The 13,265-nt window shown below is 34.9% G+C and overlaps 1 pseudogene across 1 annotated transcript; it reads right to left on the bottom strand.

Moving 5' to 3' along the window:
* Positions 1-531: 531 nt before the first annotated feature.
* LOC143563104 (phototropin-1-like) lies at positions 532-11,914 on the bottom strand (annotated as a pseudogene). Its single transcript, XR_013140600.1, has 22 exons — positions 11,380-11,914; positions 11,094-11,265; positions 9,970-10,152; positions 7,094-7,185; positions 6,523-6,832; positions 5,184-5,439; positions 4,931-5,001; positions 4,739-4,845; positions 4,580-4,629; positions 4,221-4,325; positions 4,084-4,143; positions 3,619-3,708; positions 3,351-3,511; positions 3,132-3,212; positions 2,942-3,045; positions 2,708-2,757; positions 2,506-2,612; positions 2,126-2,251; positions 1,976-2,027; positions 1,768-1,880; positions 926-1,066; positions 532-840 (listed from the first exon to the last, which is right to left on the bottom strand). The product of XR_013140600.1 is annotated as a phototropin-1-like (transcript).
* Between the last annotated feature and the right edge of the window lie 1,351 nt (positions 11,915-13,265).

The following is a 13,265-nucleotide window of genomic DNA, read 5'->3' as shown; positions in this document are numbered from 1 at the left end:
AACTGAGATATTTTTATATTGCAATTTTGAGTAGATATGAGGTCAAACCTGGACCGGCCTGGCTCAAACCGGGTTAGGATCAAGACGGGTTTTGTGGAGACTTGAGGACCGGACCATATGGCCATGGGCTGGTCTGGATTTTGTCGGGTTTTTAAGTCGCGTTAGCACTTAGCAGTAGGGAATAGGGATCAGGTCAAACCAAATTTTATGTTAGGTTGTTGGTTTTCTGTTGGGCTGATGGGCTGGGCTCTAACAACTTTGTATTGATAAGATTCTAATATGCTAAGAAGTAAGAACCTACTGTACAGTACTTATAGGATTATTTATATGGTTACATTCAATTCATAAATATTATGACTGTAATACAAAAGGAGAGTTTGTACACAGACGTGTGAAATATATTGATCAAATGAATGTTATAGACACCCTCATGACAATTTTGGTGCTAATTAATAACTATCCTAAACTACATCTTTTAAACATCTAGACCCGGACATAATGACAAAATAATAATAATGTGACATATTTACAGGCAAAGACGAGTGTTACATAATAAATAAATGGAACTCGTAACAAATAATAATATGATACAAACCAGAAAAATAACAAATATTACAGTACATATAATGTTGATTTGATTCGACCATTAATTAAGCTAGAAATTATTTAAAATCCAAATTATCATGAAAATAAAACTCACAAACTTAAGCAAAAAGCACACAAACACTTCCATAAATCTCAAAAAACATTATTCTCCAAATCTTTAAGTCCAGGGTCAACCTCTTTGACTTTTTCATCTTCATTCTCTCCAAACACAGGAGTATCTAGCTTAGGAGGGTTCTGAAAGAAATATACAAAATATAAAGTATGTTAACCTTTTATAAATCCAACTTTTAGCAAGCCTGCTGGAGTTTAAAAGGTTTACCTCGCAACGAACTAATGCCCAATTAATGCCACGGAAAAATGGGTGTCGTTTCACTTCACTTGCGCCTTCGCGTGAGCCCAAACGATTCTTTGGATCCCTATGCAACAATCTGTAAATCAACTGTTTGGCTGAAAGGCTTACCTGCATTACATTCAAATTCTTTGTGATCAGTTTCTTGTCATATGATATTTTTCTTATATTCACATGAATTTATACTACATTGCCGAACATATGAAGTTAACTATATGTGATAAGGAGTTGATTCAAAAGTTAGCCGACTCCTATGTGTACCATCTAGACGGGACGTAAAAGGCCCAACATAAATACATAATAATGGTATAACTTGGACTACAAATGAAGTTATGGGCCCAATAAGTAGGGAACAGAAAGGTCTTGACAAGCCAGATCACATGGAAAATGACTGAGCTGTCGAACCCAAATTCTATCAATTAGAGGCTTAGAGCTCTTATTTTGTCATTGAGAATTTCACCTAGATTTTTGCCATCTAAAAAATCTGTTATTTTTAGTGCAAAATACGTAAAATCACTTACATTATTTATTGAAACTAATATTTGCGTCTTTAATCTCATCGTTTAGGTCTTTGTTTTCGATTTTCGAAGACTACTTGCTAAATTTAGAATTCGCTATAAGAGGCTCTAATGTAATGTGTTCCTCATTTGAAAATTTACTATTTTCTTTGAGAATTCTCTCCATGTGTCATATTTTAATAAAACTACTTGTGAGGTTTTATACATTTGACATGTATATATGTTAGCTAAGATTTTACAGTTAAACGGGTCAAAATTACCACCTCTAAAACACATGTTTGTAGAAAAACATACCGCTATGCTACTAGGAAACTTTAGATCTTTATGAAGAATGTTAGCGAATGTTCGTTGCCTCGTCTTTCCTCTAAACGGCGTGTACCCATAAAACATCTCATATAGAAGAATACCTAGAACACCACCAGATATCGATCTTTTAACTTTTTCAATGCTAGAAAAATTTCTTAACTTAACCAAAAATATTTATAGAAGTGAAGTTTTTTACCAAAAGCCCACCAATCTACTGCACTAGAATGCCCAACTCCACTTATAATCTCCTGAAAAAAATGCAAATAATTAAAATAAAAATCTGTATATTATAAGAATAACAAACTTGACTTGCAAGTTAAATAAAAATTGTAATAACTGCACGAACCGGTGCGATATACTCTTCTGTTCCAACAAACGAGTTCGATGCACGAACTGGTTCGGCCATGAAAATTGGAGTCTGTTGATTTTTTTTATGCCTCTTCTTCTTTTCACTTATTTCAGAAGTCAAAAGCTGAATCAAGAAATTAAATCATCATCGTACTCAGTATATCCCACGAATAGCAAAGCTATGGTAGGGTCTGAGGAGGGTAAGATGTAAACAGCCTTACCTCTACCCCATAAGGATAGAGAGGCTGCTTCCGGTTGAATCAAGAAATTAAAGAGTTTATTAAATACAAAGTTAATTGAAACACATTTTTAGAATGTAATTTATCATGTTTTTATCGCGTTACGAAATGAAATCTAAGAAGTATTGATTAGAGATACCTGAGGCTTGCAAGATGTCAAGCAAGAAAGATCAAAATCTGTCAAAGCTACATGTCCAGTGCTTTGTATCAATACATTTTCTGGCTTCAAATCTCTATATATAATACCTACACCACTAAATATGACAGTTTGATCACTAAAAGGCTCGTTGGCATAATCCAATGATTTATTCACTCGTAAATGATCATAAACAATAATGTACCTTGACAATGAAGGTACTCCAACGCCACGAGCACCTCGGCAGCATAGAATCTGTACGGAAAACATAAGAGTTTTTGTTTGCTCAAAGTTAGTCACTAAAAGCAAAATATCACCGATTTAGTGACTACTCGTTTGTTGATACTATTAGCGACTGAACAAACAATTTGGTCACTAATTAGGAATTTTGTTATTCGTGTCGGTTAAAAAAGAATCAAGTTGGAATTAGGTGTTATACCTTACGGCATCTTCCTTCAAGACCTTCATCGTTTGTCTGTCTAAAAGCATAAAAAGCTCTCCGCCGGGACAGTAATCAGTGATCAAACAGACATGAGTGGGTGTCTGCAAAGATTTACTACTAAACAAATGAGTATCACTGACAGAATTATAAAATCCAGGAACTATGAAAACCAGACATGGTATTTGACCTGAAACGAAGCATATAATGCCGGAAGAAAAGGATGGTCTAAGACATCTAAGATCTCCCGTTCAGCGCACGCTCTATGCACCTATTTCGTGGGAAGAAAAATTTTAGTCGCAAAAAGTAACGACGAAAATGGAGTACTGGAAGTGGTAGGAAACTTTCATGGTGGAGTATTATTATTATGAGTTATGACATAAAAGAACAACATATGCAATGTGCTTACCTTGTTACGGTTAATCATTACGCCTTTGTCCATTGCTTTCATCGCAAAAAATTCACCAGTTCCACATAACTCGACTAGATGAACGCTTCCTGTATCACCAGAACCTAGAGGCTTTATGGGCCTAAATGCCTTAATCCTAACTTTTCTCCACTCTCAATAACCTAATTAAAACACCAGAACTGGTTAGATGTCTCGGTACTCAGAGGATCAGAACGTGTATAATTACTAGCGACGGATCAAATCCGAGACATTTTTAAGGATATACTACCTTTAAAATAGCCTTCCACGCTGATGTGTCCCTTCGATGAGGCTTCGGTTGAACTGTATTCGAGTGTTTTGCCCATAGATCTTCTGGGGTCTGTGTATCATCAAGAACTTTAACAAAGAAATTGTAACGAGTTTTATTCTCACTACTGAAAACTTGGTCTCGTTAGCAATTTCGGTCGTAAATGAGTGTTGCGGTAATCAAAGTTGCGACTGTTTCACAACTAGTGAATAATTTTGCGATTGTTTTTAACAACCAATATTTCGGTCCCAAATATGCGACCGGTGAATTGTCATAAATTTTGCAACTTTGTGATTTTTGTCACAAATCAGTCGCTAAATGCCTAAATTTACATTTTTTGTCGTAAAGTTCGGTCACAATTACTACAACAACCTCTTTGTATTAAAAGTGCGCATGGAAAATTATGTGCAAATCACATGTCTACATTTCTAGTTACTAGAGTTTTACCATATTAGCATCCGGAAGTTCTCGCACTGCTACATCAATATTTTCCGCAGCCTCTTTCACCTGAAACGACCAAGACACGACACTTTAGTGACCATCCACATGCTGGAAAATATTGGTGTATAGAGGCTTGTGATTACCAAAACTGAACCATCTTTAACAGTGGTTTCAGGGATACAATTATGAAGTGGCTCAACATGCTGACTTCCATCTAGTTGCACTCCAATGAAGTATTGTACTTCTCCCTACACAACAAAAAAGTACATACAATCTTTATTTATACACATGCTTAATAAAATTATTTTAAAGTTATTTTTCATGAAATGCATCGAAATAACTAGAAACCAAACGGTTCATTTTGTCACTACTAGAAAACTGACTTTCGCCGACTAACATATTACATATCAGTCGGCATTCACAATGGATAGTTCACGAAGGGACCACTGACGGACTGATTAATATTGTGTAACTAAATTTTGGGCATTTCCTAGAATAGTACCTTTTGGTCACGCATAGGTTGTAGATGAAACAGGTTCCAAAATTTTTTGCCTGATAAATTGTCACAAAAGATATTTAACATAAACAATTTTTTGCCTGATAAATTGTCACATCGAAATAAATTGCCACAAAAGATATGTGAATGTGTGTATTTATATACCGCTTTTCGTATAATTGATGAGTTGTACAGTAACCTCTGTTTGGTTATCGATTGCTTCTCGAATTTTCTTCACCGTCGATGGATCAGTTTCAGGCCCTTGAAGAAACCTTCATACAATAAATATAGAGAAATTACCAACGGATCACGGATGTATACTTTCTTACCACTTTTAATATATTCTGTTTTTCATACCTGCAATTTCTTCCTAGGATCTCTTCACGGCTATACTCTGTCAACTCCAAGAAACTATCGGATGCGAAAATCTAGTGATAGAGATCATTAAAGTGTTAGTACTTTTGAATATTCTAACGAAAGATTAAAATGCATAGTAAAATCATATACTAAAATCTTGTGTGATTATTTTTTGTTGCAACTCATAGCGACAGAATTGACTTGATTGTCATTACTGATAAAAGTTTTCGAATAGCGACAAGTAAAGACTTACAATGGGATTGTCGGGAAGTCGTGGGTCAGTAATGACGAAATTTTTCTCGATACGCTCAAGAGTTGTCGCTAAATCGATACCCTTTCTCATTTCTTTCTTTCGTACTTTGTCATCCAAACTCTCCGGCCTCGTATCATCCTTCTTAAATGTATAATCGTCTTCATCATCAGCCTCACCATCTGTATCCTGAATGTTAACGTCTCCCTCGAATCCATCATCAAATGCTTCGCTACTTTTTCGGTTTTTCTTCTTAATCCTACATCATAATGATATACATAATTCTTAATACTATATCATAATCACGAGCAGAAATATTAAATAGCATATAGCATAACTACCCTGAATTATAAACTTGTGTGTTAACATAAACAATCTAAGCTAAACTACTTAATTAGAAATAGGCTGAGAACGAAACCAAATTAAAATGAACCACAGCCGAACCAAAATATTTGAACTCTTTTAAAACATCAATTTTTGTTTCGGTTTTTTTATGATCCAAAATTCGAATAAACCGAACTGACTAAACCGACTGGAACCATAAAAACATATTTTAAGTAATTTATAAAAAAAGTTATAATTGGTGTAGCCCAGAGTTGTAAAACATGAATTATTTATTTAGAAAAAAAAAGACTGCTTATAAAAAGAAGACATTTAAAGCTTAACCCATTAGTTATAGGCTTTAGGCCCAACCCAATAGTTATTATGGGTTTTTCAGTTTCTCACTCTCCAATGTAATTGTGACCTATCATCTATGTATTATTATTGTGAAATGAATGAATAATTCTTTTTTTTTTCTCTCTAGTTTCTTTTTACATTTTTATTGGCGGGCCCAAAATATAATGTTTATATTCATTATTTTTAATCATTTTTTAACCAAAGTTTTTCAAATCAAAATGATAAAACCGAAAAAAATCAAAACGAAATTGTAACGCTGTGTTCCCGAGTTCATTTATAAAAAGAAAGGTAAAGAAAAGAAAGTTTTCTCCTCTTCTCTTTTCTTTTGACATCCCTTCTTTCTCTTCAATTTTCTTTCCTTCTAAATCTTTTCAAATTGAAAAGATACAAATTCTCTTATTTTACTCCTAATTTTCTCTCATCTCCTCTCCTTTTCTTTCCTCTAATGAAACTCAGGAACACCCTTTTTATGATTTCATTTCTTTTCCTTCCTTAAATGAAACTTGAGAACACACAATTTTTTTACATCCCTCACTTTCTTTCTCTTTCCTCCTTTAAATGAAACTCAGGAACACAGCGTAAGTGAAAACCACAAACTCCAAAACCTAACGGGTTTCAAAATCTAAAAAATGGGAACTTTTTTTTTAAATCTATTTTGAAGTACCCCATAAAAGAAAGTCGCTTTGATTTTTTCTGCTTCTTTTCCGGGAGTTCATCAATCGGTTGCATGGTTGTTAATGTTCGGACACCGGGATGTGAGTTCCGTCTCGGGCGTGGTGGTGGTGCCGGAGGAGCCGCAGTTTCAGCAGATCTTCGACGGCCTAAATTGAAAACGCCGGGTTTGTCTTTGTCGCTATTGTTTCGTGAGTCTGTCGCGAATGGATGACGGTTGGTGGATTCACTTAGTGATCTTGGTCGTTTCACTGCCTCCACCAACTCGGTCACTGAACTAGTTGCCATGTCTTTTTGCCGGGCTGCAACATATTAATTAAACATATTAAAATTAAAAATTGTCAAATTTTATCTATTTGTAAGAAAACAAGCTAGTTAAACTTGTATTTGTTTGACTTGGTATGCTCTAATGGTTCTTTTAAAAATTACCACATCCATATAATTAACTCTAAAAATTATATGCTTTGATAGTTACTCAACGAATATTTTGCCCTATCTAGTAGTATTTCAAATTAATCTACTTTTTTCATGACTACAATCTTAAAATAAATAAACAGGAGTACCATCATATCGAATTAAAGATTCAGGCAACCCGTTAGGCCGAAGCGTCTTCTCTTTCGTGCCTTCGGTGTGCTTACTCACCTCCACTTGCATTCTGTTATTATCCACATGAAAAACAAATATAAATGAACGAATTATTAATTAACAAAACTAAAACGCTCAAGTTTACAGCCCGTTGTAAAAAAAAAAAAAAAACTAGAAACATGTATAATTTCATATATTTTTTGAACATAAAGTTAGTGTCAAGCTTGGATACTACGTTCAAGTGTACACACTGGGATAATTAAGTGTCAAACTTCAACTAATTTTAACTAAGTTTGTCTAATCTTCTTGTAGTAACTCCACGTGTCCGGTATCAATTGGCTTACTTTGTTTAGAAGAGTTTGTACGGGTCAAATTGATAAACTTTAAACGCGAAACGTTTAGCAGTGTTTTGTCTTTCGGAATGGTGGTGACTAAGAGCATATTTTAGATTGAGTTTGAAAAAATGTTTATTGGCTTATTGGCTTTTTCAAAAAACCATTTTAAACAGTCAGGATTTGGAACTTCTGAAAAAAATGTTTAACCTTTCAAAAAGCTAAAAAAAAAAAAATTTTGATTGCTAAACACATTTTAACTTATTGGATTTTTGAAACACCAATAAACCAAATAAACATTTTACAAACTAAATCCCAAACATGCTCGAATCAAATGCGTTACAAAAATTAAATTAAAAAAGGTTGTCGAAAAAATGTTTTTTCATGTCAACAAACATGTGACAGTCATTAGGGGTGTTCTTCGGGTTCGTTTTTCGGGTTATTCGGGTCGGGTTCTTCGGGTTTCAAAGTTTTAAATCTTGACCCGAAACCCAACCCAAATCTCTCACGGGTTTTTCGGTTTCAGGTAATTCGGATTCGGGTTTTTTCGGGTTGGGTTAATCGGGTTTCGAGTATTCTAGAAAAAAAAACACAAAACCAAATTTTTTTAGAAAACTACAATGCGAAAATTAAAACAACATATTTTTCTTTGCTTATAGCACAAATGATCAAATAATAAACTAACCTAACTTGATAAAATAATTCAAAAGAAGAGTAAAACTAACTCGAACCATAATCGTATTCAATCGGACGTGATTCGGTTGTTCGATTACGGTTGCTATTAATAATAAACGGTAAACATAATTAATAATAAACAATCGATCCATAATAGTTAAAATGACAACAATTTATTAAAGCCAGTTTCTGATAACTTTAGTGGCTAAGACTTAGCCTATTATACATAAAAATATATTTAATTTCAAAGCTAAAAGTTTATATGGGTTTTTCGGGTTGACCCAAATCTTATAAATCAAACCCGAGAACCAACCCGAATTACTTCGGTTCGGGTTCGGGTTAGCCTTTTCTCGGGTTCGGGTTCTTCGAGTCGGGTTAGTTCGGGTTCGGGTACGGATTTTTTCGGGTTGGGTTTCGGGTAAAAGTGACAGCCCTAGCAGTCATGTTTGGACCTTTTATATTGGGGGTGCAAAAGTAAAAGTAAACTAGAATGATAAAACAAGTATCCCGATAAACATCATTGACAATTGAATTAGAAATAAAGTGCACCCTATAGGGTCATATGGATAATAAAGACTAGACCTATCACTCACCATCTCCTAGTAACATCACTCACAAATATGCTCTCAATTAAATGGTCCATATATTAAAGGGCCACCATAGATATCCCTCCTTGATCTTATCTAATGAACTAAAAAAAACAAATTGAATAAATTAAATTACAAATAAGCTTTTTAAATTGTTTTGCTATATGTGAATTTGGTAGGGCATATACACGAGTCATCTCTATCAGTCTATCACCTTACTCGTGTGTAGTTGTTGATAGAAAACCCAATGAGGGCATGTTAGTCTTTTCACGTAGAGTGAAAACTGAAAACCATTTAATATCATAACAAAATAATACAAGACACATTGGGATAGCTTTGTAAGGATTGCACTATGCTAAGAAGAACTTGTTCATATCCTTTGTTCGTTAAACATGAGATACTAGGCATGTGACACCTTCCTATACTCGATGATAAATCTGGTATATAATATCGCGGTCTAAAATACTCAAACTAAAGGACCTATATTAATTAGATGAGGGCATCTTAGTCTTTTCAGACACGAAAAGTGGAAACTATCTATAACATGACAAAATGATACAACTCATGTTGCGATCGATAGCTTTGTTAGGGCGATACTAGAGTTGTCACCATGCTAAAGAGGATTTTGTCAGTATTCATGGTACGTTAAACATGAGGCACATGACATGTGACGTAGCCATATACTCGATGATAAATCTAGCATATAATATCGCCGTCTAAAATAATCAAACCAAAGGACCTATATTAATTAGATGGGGGCATGTTAGTCTTTCAAGATACGAAAAGGGAAAACTTTTTAGTAACAATACAAAATGATACAGCTCAGGCTGCGATCGATAGCTTTGTTAGGGCGACACTAGAGTTGTCACCACGTTGTCACCATGCTAAAGAGGATTTTGTCAGTATTCATGGTACGTTAAACATGAGGCACATGACATGTGACGTAGCCATATACTCGATGATAAATCTGGCATATAATATCGCGGTCTAAAATAACCAAACCAAAGGACCTATATTAATTAGATGGGGGCGTATAAGTCTTTTCAGATACGAAAAGTGGAAAATAGTTAATAACGCGACAAAATGATACAACTCACGTTGCAATAGCTTTGTTAGGGCGACACTAGAGTTGTCACCATGCTAAAGAATCGTTTGTTAGTATCCATTGTACGTTAAAACATTAGATACCAGACATGTGACACAATCATTTATACTCGATGATAAATGTGGCATATAATATCACGGTTTAAATAAACATACCCGATGAATTTGAGGATGTTGCCGGATTCATCTTTGATGGGGGAGACAGTGAGAAGGTTCCAAAAGGGTGAACCATCTTTCTTATAGTTAAGAAGCCTGCCACAATATGTTGAACCCTTTTGCAATGCTTCCCTGATTTTAGCCACATCTTCAGGGTTCGTGTCCGCACCCTGTAGGAAACGGCTGCAACCCAACCAAGTCAACCAACATATTTAATATGTTCATATGTTATAAAGGTTAAAAGTATAAAAGTTCAGTTTCACGTTTTTAGGCTAAAATATATAACTTTAAAGTTCAACCCACACCGAGCATGCTTATTTGTTACCTTTTGGAGACTACTACAAAGATGTCATAATCTCAAGGGTCAAAGCTAGCGACAACGGAAAAAGTAAAATTAGCGACGGGAACCAAACTGTCGCAAATTTGACCAATCGCCGTAAATACATTGTTGTTGAAAATAAAATAAATATAAGTCAGTTAAAGAAAAAGTCTCGTACTCTCATGAGCTTTTTAAAAGTCTAAAGTCAAATAAATGTAGTTTTTAAAATGTTTCAAGAAGTATAATAAAATATAACGTGGTCGAAAAACGCCAAAACGGTGATAATATTTTCCTAAAAACTCAAGAAAATTACAATAGGTCGGTCTTGAAAACTATTGAAATATCTTTTAAATCAAAAGGTATGTAGTCTAACAGTAACAATGTTTATATAAAGATGTTTTTTTTTCTTTCTAAATGATTGAGAATTCGAGTCCTTTAGGTTGGATAATTGTGTAAATGTAGTGGTCGGTTTAAAGAGTGTGTGATAAAACATATTTAATTAACAAATAAGAAATATGCCGGTTGGCAAAAGAATAGATTATATAATATTCGATCTTAGAACCGTCGCTAACTTTGAGAGTGAAACTTTTGTCGCAAAACTAAGTTAGGATGAGAGATTAAGCAGTCGTCAAAAACTGACTGTAAAAATTACCAACATTTTAAAGTTGAAAAAAACCTTTCCGGTTTTAACATTCGCAAATGCTTGTTTTCTAGTAAGTAGTAACTATAATGTGTATGAAGTTGTATTTTCGAGTTTAACTCAACAAAAGCAAAAGGATTACAAAGTTATAAAAGCGATCAATACCAGTTTCTACCGATAACTTCTTTAGAAGTATAACCGGTCATCTTGAAGAAACCCGCACTCGCATACAAAATCGGGTAGTCGGGTTTCGTGGCATCAGAAACCACAAACGTCTGTTGAAATGTCGATAACGCGTCTTTCAAGTCCTCGGATACTTTTAATCCTCCTTCGGTACCTTAATTAAAGTAGCGTATAAAATATACTAGTTAGAGTTTATTGTAGTATTTTTACCATAATTAAAACAGAACATATGGTACCAATGTAATAATAATAATAATAATAATAATACCTGATCCATCATCTGATATATCACTAGAACTCTGAACCGAGGTACCCGAATCCCTCCGATTCTTACCCGGTTTAGCATTAGGGTCCTCACCCGAGGTCCTAACTTTAACCCCTTGCGGTTTCCCAGTCTCGGCGTCGGTTTTCAAAACCAACCCCCACTCGGCCGCTCGTTGTTCGGCCGCACCTACAATTCCACCAGGCGAGGCTGGACTCGGAACAAACGGCGGTACCTCAAATGGCTTAGGATCTTTAAGGGCCATCCATGACTTGATCTCAGTATCTGGCAGTCTGCCCGACTGGGAGGTGGAGATGTCAGGGCTAACATTATTAACACTGGCATCTACTGGTGGAGCTGGGTGGTTCTGTGATGGCTCCACCCAGCTCCGCCAAGTGGGTTGTGACCGGACTGGAGCGGTCGTGTTGTGGGTTGATGGGTTGAATACTTCAAGTGATTCACGGACGTCCCTTTGAGCAGGTTGGAATAATGGTGATGGGTTGGTTTCTGCATGTTGTTTTGGCTCCATTTTCTGTATAAGATAAAGTATACAAACTTGTGAGATATATATATATACTAGCCAGGTGCCCGCGCGATGCAGCGGTGGACGTGCAAACTCAACCGGTGTTAGAACATTTGTAACCTAGCAATGATATGTGTATAACTCCACGGTGGTATGCATTTAACTTGGCATCGGACGTGTAACCGCCAACCGGTGCCAGTAAGCACGCCACACAATGCCTAAACGCGAGCAAATCGATATGTATAAACATTGTCATATGTGGCTAGAGTGATTGCCGGCGACAATCAAGAAACAAAGATGAAATGTATAGTAATTTCAAATAAACTACTTTTTAACCCAATCCGTTTTGACGGACTTGTGCCAACCAAAAATGTTCTAACCCGAAACCCGTTTTGGCCTGACCCCTTTCATTCTAAACCCATCCCGACAAGAACTAACTTAACCTTTTTTTTGTATTAAACTTGTCCCAACTTTAACCCGTTCCGACACCAATAGCCGAACTTGCCCAACCCGTTGTCGGTAATAACTGGTAATCACATAACATGCTAGTTTTTTTTAATTAATAAACTATAACAATATCATACTCAAATTAAAGAGAATAAAATGCTCTTTTTTATGGTGTACTTTTTTAGAATAAATATTAACGCGTGAAAAAGTTATGGCTGTTGAAAAGTCGTGGAGGGTAGTTGGTTTATAAAGAGGGGAAAATGTGTAACTATTTATTAAATTAACTAAAATTGATTGAAGTTGAAGGACCGTTATTGTAAATTGTTATTGAATGAGCAAAAACTATATTACCCCTACATTTTTAAAATTCTATGCATTGTTACTTGTAAAATATGCAATAAAAATGGTACCTCTTAAAATTTAAGAGGTCCCTCACTTCTATATTATTTATAGTATATATATGATGGTATATGATATGAGTGTTAAAGATTAATTCAGGGCAGTTTTGTCATTTGTAGTAGCAAAGATATGATCTAGGGCAAGGGAGTTTAGTTATAAATAAACAGGAGAAACTATTGAAGTGTTAACATTTTGAATATAAAAATGTTAACTATATGAATACATATAATTATCCTCGTTTAGAAGATCTGATGTTTAATTGTTTATTCTCTAGCTAGTCCGTGCGAAGCTAAGTACGTAATAAACAAAATGCTTACAAATACAAGCATTAATAGTTATTACTCCGTAAAAGCTAGAGAGATCAATTCTCATAAAGTACAGAAAATATTAGCACGTATATGAATATAAAAACATTAACTAATCCAATGTTCACCGTAGGCGATGTGAATAAATTGATTGTTGGTATAGAGAAGTTTGTGTTTCTACAATTGTAATTTTTTAAAAGTACACAAATAAGATGTAT

This window comes from Bidens hawaiensis, unplaced genomic scaffold, assembly GCF_021521415.1.
Source record: "Bidens hawaiensis isolate Kalapana, Puna unplaced genomic scaffold, B.hawaiensis_p1.1 tig00021322_1, whole genome shotgun sequence".
NCBI classification, from domain to species: domain Eukaryota; kingdom Viridiplantae; phylum Streptophyta; class Magnoliopsida; order Asterales; family Asteraceae; genus Bidens; species Bidens hawaiensis.
Note: the sequence above shows the minus strand (reverse complement) of the source record. Positions and strands in the feature narration are given on the sequence as shown.